The sequence below is a fragment of the Sinocyclocheilus grahami genome, unplaced genomic scaffold (assembly GCF_001515645.1).
Source record: "Sinocyclocheilus grahami isolate Dianchi unplaced genomic scaffold, SAMN03320097.WGS_v1.1 scaffold963.1, whole genome shotgun sequence".
Classification (NCBI taxonomy): domain Eukaryota; kingdom Metazoa; phylum Chordata; class Actinopteri; order Cypriniformes; family Cyprinidae; genus Sinocyclocheilus; species Sinocyclocheilus grahami.
The window spans coordinates 68636-77203 of NW_015506142.1; the positions used below are offsets into that span (position 1 = coordinate 68636).

Here is an 8568-nt window from a genome sequence, read left to right on the forward strand (position 1 = left end):
CCTTAGGAAGCGGATGACTGCGCTGTTTCTGCCCACCAATTGGCCCTCAATAGGGGCATGAGAGGCCGCTATAGCCGCCACATCGACTTTGAGCGTGGATGGGGAACGTCCCTTATCCAGCAGCTCTTGCAGAAATGACAATAGCTCTGTCAAATCGGAAGTATGAGGGTCTTTGCCATGGTTTAGACACCAAGCAGAGAAAAAAAACACTTTAAGGTGTAGAGGCATCTCGTAGACTGGGCTCTAGCCTCCGAAATTGTGTTTAAGACTCGCTCTGGGAGGGTCGAAGGCTCCCGTCGAGCGGCCAGAGGTGCAGGGCCCATAGGTCGGGCCGAGGATGCCATATTGTCCCGTTCGCTTGAGAGAGGAGATCCTGCCTCAGCGGAACAGGCCAAGGGGCCGCTATCAATAGCTGAGTTAGCTCTGATAGCCACAGCTGGTTCAGCCAAAGGCGGGCCACTAGGAGAACCTTGTGTTTTTGTTCCCTTACTCACCTGATTACCTGTGGAATCAGAGCGATCGGGGGAAACGCATAAAGAAGGAGGTTGGGCCAATCGTGGGCCAACGTGTCCCTGGACTTTGAGAAATAAATTGGGCAGTGAGAGTCGTCTTCTGAGGCGAAGAGGTCCACCTCGGCCTCGCCGAAGATCTCCCAGATCCTCTGAATCGTCTGCGGATGGAGCGTCCACTCCGCTGAGGGTACATTGCTCCTTGGTAGCATGTCCGCTCCTTGGTTCAATTTGCCAGGTATATGCGCTGCTCTCAGCGAGCGCAGGTTGAGTTGAGCACATTCTAAGAAGCACTCTACAAGAGTGAAGAAACGCTTCGAGGAGAGGCCTCCCTGGCGACAGGCTCGACAAACTGCTAGCGTTTCCAGGCAGTTGATGTGGAAGACTTTTTTCGCCTTCGACCAGGGCCGAAAGTCGGTATGCCCTCGCACAGCGCCCCCCAGCCTTAGTTGGAGGCGTCTGTCGTGACAACTGTCCTTCTGCAAACCATCCCCATGGCCACGCCCAGTTCCATCCAGCGGAAGTTCTTCCAGGAGACCAGGGCTGTTACACAGGCCTGACTCACCCTGATCTGCAGGCGTCTGTGACGCCACGCAGAACAAACTGTAGCGCTGGCGATGCCGCTGCCATGAGGCCGAGCATCTTTTGAAACTCTTTGAGAGGGCGAGTGGTACCAATCTCGAAGGAGGTCGCCAGCCTCCGTATGGCCAGAGCCCGTTCCGGCGTGACTACAGCTCTCATTTGGGCTGAGTTCAAAATTGTTCCCAGGAACGATATTCACTGGCTGGGGAACAACGAGCTCTTGGCAAAATTGACCCTGAGTCCCAGGCACTCCAGGTGGCTGAGGAGGAGGGTCCTGTGTGATATTAATTCTGCCTCTAACTGGGCCAGAACGAGCCAGTCATTGAGGTAATTGAGAATGCAGATTCCCATCTGTCTCAGAGGGGAGAAAGCCGCATCCATGCACTTCGTAAAAGTGTGGGGAGCCAGTATGTATCCAGCGAAAATAACCAGTCTCCTGAGCAAATTCTCACAAGGATCTATTTCAGCATAGTCATCCTGAAACGACCTTTTCATGAGGGCGTTATTCAGGTGTCTGAGATCAAGGATGGGCCGGAGGCCACCATCCTCTTTGGAGATGAGGAAGTAGTGGCTGTGGAAGCCTGACTGGCTCTGAGCTGGGGGAACAGTTTCTACGGCTCCTATCGCCAGCAAATTAATCACCTCTGAACGCAGGACGTGTGCGTCTTTGCTCTAAGCTGAGGTGGGATCCACGCAGCTGAATTGCGGGGTATTCGAGCGAATTGCAGTGAATAACCTCGTTTTATTATCTCCAACACCCAGATTGGCACTACAGGGATGGCCCGACAGGCCTCAGCCCATGTGACAAGGGGTTGGATTAAATTGAGAGGCTGGTTGCCGTATGGGGACCCCACACTCAGAAAAGGAAATTAGCTTTCCCTGAAAATGCTTTCAAAAAATGCTTCGCTAGACTCAGTGCTCTCATAGCAGAGCAGTCAGCCCCCGTGCACGCAGCCTCAGCGTGGGCGTGGCCCAGACGCGTTTAATTTGAAACTGTCAGTGATAATCATTAGTGACAGCATTCTCTTTTAATCCACCTAAAAAGATCAAACCACTCGTTAGAAGAGTGTAACTACTGCGTGTAAACACTCTGGCAGATCAAAAATGCTGCGCACATTCTCTCAAATCCGCTCGTAGCAGATGAGGCCGTGAGCAAAGCAGAGCAAGACATGAACTCTCATTGTAAGAGCGGTCTGTCTCAGCAGCACAGCCTCAGCGTGGGCGTGGTCCAGACAAGAGGCGCGTTCAAATACAAAGCTGTCAGCGATATTGAATCATTGGTGACAGCGTTCTGCTCCAAACCGCCCAGGAGGATTGAGCCGCTCGACAATGAGGGGTGCCGATCCCCACATGTAAACACACTGGCAGATCAAAGAGCTGCGTGGAGAGTGATGCATGCGGGGGCTTTGCTGGCATTAAATCACTCAAGCCTGATCATTCATACCTGCGAGTTCGTCATTTCTACCTCCGCGCAACTAGGAGAAGAGAAACACAAGCGCGGGGGAGGGCTCAGCGACACATACAAATGTATGTCCAGAAGTCCAGAGTTTTGCGACCTTAGGGAGCGTGATGGATTGTAGCGTGGTAGAAGACTAGTTAGGTACGCAGGAGCTAACCCATTAAGGGCCTTATAGGCAAGTAATAATATTTTGTAACTGATGCGGAACTTAATAGGTAGCCAGTGCAGAGACTGTAAAATTGGGGTAATATGATCATATTTTCTTGACCTGGTAAGGACTCTAGCCGCTGCATTTTGGACTACCTGTAGCTTGCTTATTGAAGATGCAGGACAACCACAGAGCAGTGCATTACAATAGTCCAGTCTAGAGGTCATGAATGCGTGTGATCATCGGAGACTCCATCTTCCGGCACGTCCGTGCTACGTTAGCTGAAGGTAAAGTGCACACTCACTGTTTCCCTGGTGCTCGTGTTCTCGATGTTTCTGCGCAGATAGCTACGAGAGCACCGGAGCGGTCGTGCTTCACACGGGGGTTAATGACACCAAGCTGTGGCAGACGGAGACACTTGAAGAGGGACTTCGGGAGCCTAATCGAGATGGAAAAATCTGATCGTGATTAAACCAGAAAAATTTAAAATAATTTTTTTAAACAATTTTTAAAGTTTGGGCTACTAAACATTAGATCACTCACACCCAAAGTAGTTATTGTAAATGAAATGATCACAGATAATAGTTTTGATGTACTCTGCTTGACTGAAACCTGGCTAAAATCAAATGATTATATTGCTCTAAATTAATCTACTCCACCAAGCTACTGTTATAAGCTCGCTGTGATTTTGCCAAGTAACACATGTTCCTGGATTAACATCTTTTGTTGATCCTGGATCAACATTACTGTCCAAAAATATAGACTAAACCCAATCCCTACCCCTAAACCTAAACCTACCCATAATTTATTTCTAAAATCAGTGTGAAATGATAGCTCATTTACAAGGGTGATTCCCTGATCGTAAGCCTAAAACAGATATTTCCTGAAAAGTTATCCCTCAATTCTGATTGGTTAATTTGAATGTTGTTCCAGGATCAACAAGGATGTTGATCCAGTAACATGTTGTACTTGGTGAAATCACAGTCACCCTGTTATAAGCATGAGCCTTGTCAGACTGGTCGTGGCGGCGGTGTTGCAACAATATATAGTGATATTCTCAATGTTACTCAAAAAACAAGATACAGGTTTAACTCATTCGAAATACTTCTGCTTAATGTTACATTGTCAGATTTGCAAAATAAATCTATTGTATCTCTTGCTCTGGCTACTGTGTATAGACCACCAGGGCTGTATACAGATTTCCTAAAAAAAATTGCAGATTTCCTCTCAGACATGTTGGTTACTGTTGATAAAGCGCTAATTGTCAGAGATTTTAACATTCACGTTGATAACACAAATTATGCATTAGGACTTGCGTTTACTGACCCAATAAACTATTTTGGAGTCAAGCAAAACGTCACCGGGCCCACTCATCGTTTTAATCATACGCTAGATTTAATTATATCGCATGGAATTGATCTTACTGCTATAGATAACGTACTTCAAAGTGATGATGTTACTGACCATTTCCTTGTATCATGCATGCTGCGTATTACTGATATTAACGTTATCATCCACTATTTTTCCAGCCACCAAAGACAGATTCACAAATAACCTGCCTGATTTATCTCAACTGCTCTGTGTACCCATAAATACACATGAACTAGACTAAATGACTAGCAACATGGGTACTATCTTCTCTAATACATTAGAAGCTGTTGCCCCCATCAAATTGAAAAAAAGGTTAGAGAAAAACGCACTGTGCCATGTGTAACCCACACCTGTGGTACAAATTTCGGGTTGACTCTGCAATTGGACCAGTGAACTCAAAAGACTAGGTTTGTCCAAAGAGAGAGATGGTGCAACAAGAGTTCAAGAGAACAAAATCAGACAATCAATGTTGAGGTAAGAACAAGATTTAACTGTATTAAACACAAAAAGAAAATAATTGCTTTCATATAAATGCAGTGACACTAAAATGTACACACCATGTGTTACTAACTTGTACTTTTTCTTTCGTTTCAGAGATTTGATGACAGTTTCCTTTGTGGAAAAGGTAAGATACTTTCCTGTTCAGATTTAATTAATGCATAATGTAATTATATTTATAATAAATGTATAATATTTATAAAATACCCTCTATTGTCTTTTGTGGCAATAACTCTATTGTGTTTTGAATTAAATCCTATTTAGTCATCACTCTTTGAACATTAACACTCACAACATCAACACCAATTTCAAAAAGATTTAACACCAATTAAAACAAAAAATAAAACGTCTGAATAACCAATCAAACCAAAGTTCATTCACTAGGGCTCCATACTGGATTATTTTGCGACCATTTTTTCTGCCAGTGCCACTAATTTTTGTGAGTGGATGCACTGGCGCGACCACCGCGTTGTCCTATGGGAAGCCAAACAACCCAAATGTGGGACGAAACGGCGCGGTATTCAAATGTTCGCGGATTAATGGACCGAGCGGCGCGACCGACTCGACAGCGCAGAGAGGACGTGTTTACTAGCGCCACCGAGCTGACAGCGCGGCGCGGATCAGTTACAAAAGCACAGCGCGAACATTACTCTTCTTCTTCTTCATGTTTTAAGGCAGGTGGAATCCAACGTTAAGGTGCATTACCGCCACCTACTGTGCGAACATTACTCTCCGCAGAAGTTCGTGTTTTTTTCCTGCACATAACATAATGAGTTATTACATTTCTTTTGCTTATTATCTTTCATATTACTACATGTAAACAGTAGTGTTAGCTACTTTGAAGCACGTATAGCCTATATTTAGCAGTCATGTTCACAGCAGAAACTTCCATTATCCTCTTAGAATTCAAATATTTTATGGTTTCGTTCATCAAGGCATATTTAAGTAAATTTTACATTTAAGGATATTTGTGTAACTGTAGCATATGATTATGCTTGAAATATCCGCGCCGCACTGTCAGCTCGGTGGCGCTAGTAAAAACGTCCTCTCTGCGCTGTCGAGTCGGTGGCGCCGCTCGGTCCATTGAGCCGCGCCTATGACAGGTCAGCGCGGCGCGAACACTTGAATACCGCGCCGTTTCGTCCCACATTTGGGTTGTTTCGCTTCCCATATTGTCCAACTCATAAGCGCTACCATTTCTGTTGCATTTAAGAAACATCAAACGGCAAACGAAACGAAAGCGAAACTAAACCGCTACGTTTCAGCTGCGCAGCGCGGACTGTTTATCAGCTCACACCGCGATGCAAACAAACTTGTCCGAGCTCAGAACAGCTTACTCGGGAGCCAAAATTGATTTTGTGACACTGTTACTGCACAGATACAACAGCGCTGCGAGATCTAGTGAGAATCATTCAAATTCTGCACAGAATTCTGTTATAAACAGCGCTGACATACGCCAGGAAACCAGAAGCTGTAATGCTTAACTGTAACCATGGTGTTGATTTAGAAATAGTCGAATACATTACATCATTCATTGCAGGGTTTGTACAACCTTTTGAGAGAGAAATTCAAGCACTTTTCAATGACTTTCAAGCATTTCACACAACTATTTCCAGCACTTTAAAGCTCTAAAATGATCCTGATGACCAAAATATACTTTGTGGTAAACAAACACTTAATTTAAAATTAAAAAAGACATTAAATCACAATTATAACCAGTAGACGGCAGCAGAGGAGCACTTGTTGGCTTATTAGTGATTCATTTCTACTTTTTCTCTATATTTTGAAATTATAAAATCACTATTATAAAATATCAAATTATCAATAAATCAGATTTTGTCAGAATTTGACACTTTTTTTGAGTATGAAGTAAGAAAAGTCACAAGTGCCTTCTCATAAGACATAGAATACTGCTTCTCAATATTATTAAATTGTCGTTATCTTTAGGTCACATCCCAAAACCATTCAAACTGGCGGTTATTAAGCCTCTTATTAAGAAACCACAACTAGATCCTAACGAACTGGCAAATTACAGACCCATTTCAAATCTTCCGTTTATGTCTGCTCAATTGTGCTCTTTCCTGCAAAAAAAAGATCTCTATGAAGAATTTCAGTCAGGTTTCAGGCCCCACCATAGCACAGAAATCGCTAGTTTTTTAGGCTAGGCTGCATCTTATTGCTAGTTTTACTTGATCTTAGTGCTGCATTCGACACCATAGATCATGACATACTCATAGATTGATTACAAAAATATACAGGTATTCAAGGTCAGGCTTTAAGATGGTTTTATCCTACCTGACCGATCGCTACCACTTTGTTTATTTAAACGGGGAGTCACCTCAATTATCACCAGTAAAGTATGGAGTGCCACAAGGATCTGTCCTAGGTCCTCTGTTATTTTCAATATACAGTGGGGCAAAAAAAAGTATTTAGTCAGCCACCAATTGTGCAAGTTCTCCCACTTAAAAATATGAGAGAGGCCTGTAATTTTCATCATAGGTATACCTCAACTATGAGAGACAAAATGAGAAAAAAAATCCAGAAAATCACATTGTAGGATTTTTAAAGAATTTATTGGTAAATTCCTCGGTAAAATAAGTATTTGGTCACCTACAAACAAGCAAGATTTCTGGCTCTCACAGACCTGTAACAACTTCTTTAACCCTCTGAAGTCGATTAACGCGGATACGCGTTTTGAGGCATCTTCTCCTGATAACACCGAAAAGAACTTAAATGACACTTTCAGTTTTGATCTTACAGATAAGAGCAATACATCAATCGAATCTGTAAAGGGTCTACTTTTATTTGTATACTCACATAATAACAACAGAACTTTGTGCATTTATAAAATAAAGAAAACAAACGGGGTGTGCTGTCTGCCGCCTTGGTCTGTGTAATCTTTATTTAGAAACGCGTCATTAAAATGAACTGTAACTCAGCAAATACTCAACAAAGATTTCTCTTATCGAAAGCAAATATTCTGTGATAAAGTAATCCATATGAAACCAACGCGATGTCCAGTCTTTCACATCTACCTTCATTATCTCTAATGCGACCACGCCCACGCGCTGAGCGCTATTGATATTATAATCATCCACGTGAAGCGCGCGGCGTGTAAACGCCCACATCACAGCAAACAAAGCAGCAAGACCTCAAGTTTTACTGTTCGCGTCGCGCTGAGAGGAATAAGACAGAATTCACATCAAGAAGCTTTGGATTACCTCAGGAAAAAAACAAGAGTCTTTTTTATTAACCTACTTGTATTAGTTTTCACATAACTTGTACACATTTTACTAGTTAGACTTTCTCCAAACTATAATTCATGACTAAATGTATAATCAAGTGAAACATTATGAAGTTTCATTCACAGCATCTAAATGTCACGATGCCAGGATGTTTTTTTATGTTCTATAACAGACAGAAATACGATATAAAAGTAATATGAGTTATAATGTTACTAGCCTTATGTCAGTAAGAATGATTAGTCAAAACTTGTGATGGGATATTCTCTGTTCACGAATATAGCTATATATGTTTATAACTATAGTTTTTGGATTGTATAGGCCTACATGCAAATCATGCTTGTGTTTATGAATGTAACTAAGCTTCTGTTCATGAATATCTGCTCTGGTGTAAATATTCTGAATGTGTTATACCCGTGTCTTATGGAGAAATGACGCTGAAATGTTTGAAACCGTTTAAATTTTCGTTTAGGGCTGTGGCTGCATCACCGGCATCTTGCACAAGAAAGGCACACGCATGTCGTTCAGTTTTGAGTTCGCTGGAAAATCATACTGAGTAAGTGCACAGTATAGTAATTGTATTTACTATATTAAAATATGTGGTAATAATATTTGTGGTTGATAGTGTTAAAATGTAAGAATTGGCATTGTTTTCTCATGAAGTATGCATACTATACTAAGGTACTGTGGGGAGTACACCACTCTTGCCTTCACCTGCATCTCTCATAGGAAGGGGGCACTCGTTCAGTTTTCAACTCC

At 42.7% G+C, this 8568-nt stretch overlaps 1 long non-coding RNA gene across 1 annotated transcript in view; it reads left to right on the plus strand.

The window, feature by feature from the left end:
- The first annotated feature begins 5382 nt into the window (after positions 1–5382).
- Positions 5383–8568, plus strand: part of LOC107564786 (uncharacterized) — an 8835-nt gene continuing 5649 nt past the window's right edge. Inside the window, exons 1-2 of the long non-coding RNA XR_001606284.1 lie at positions 5383–5393; positions 8383–8387. This is a non-coding gene — a long non-coding RNA (uncharacterized lncRNA). The remainder of the gene's footprint in view (positions 5394–8382; positions 8388–8568) is intronic.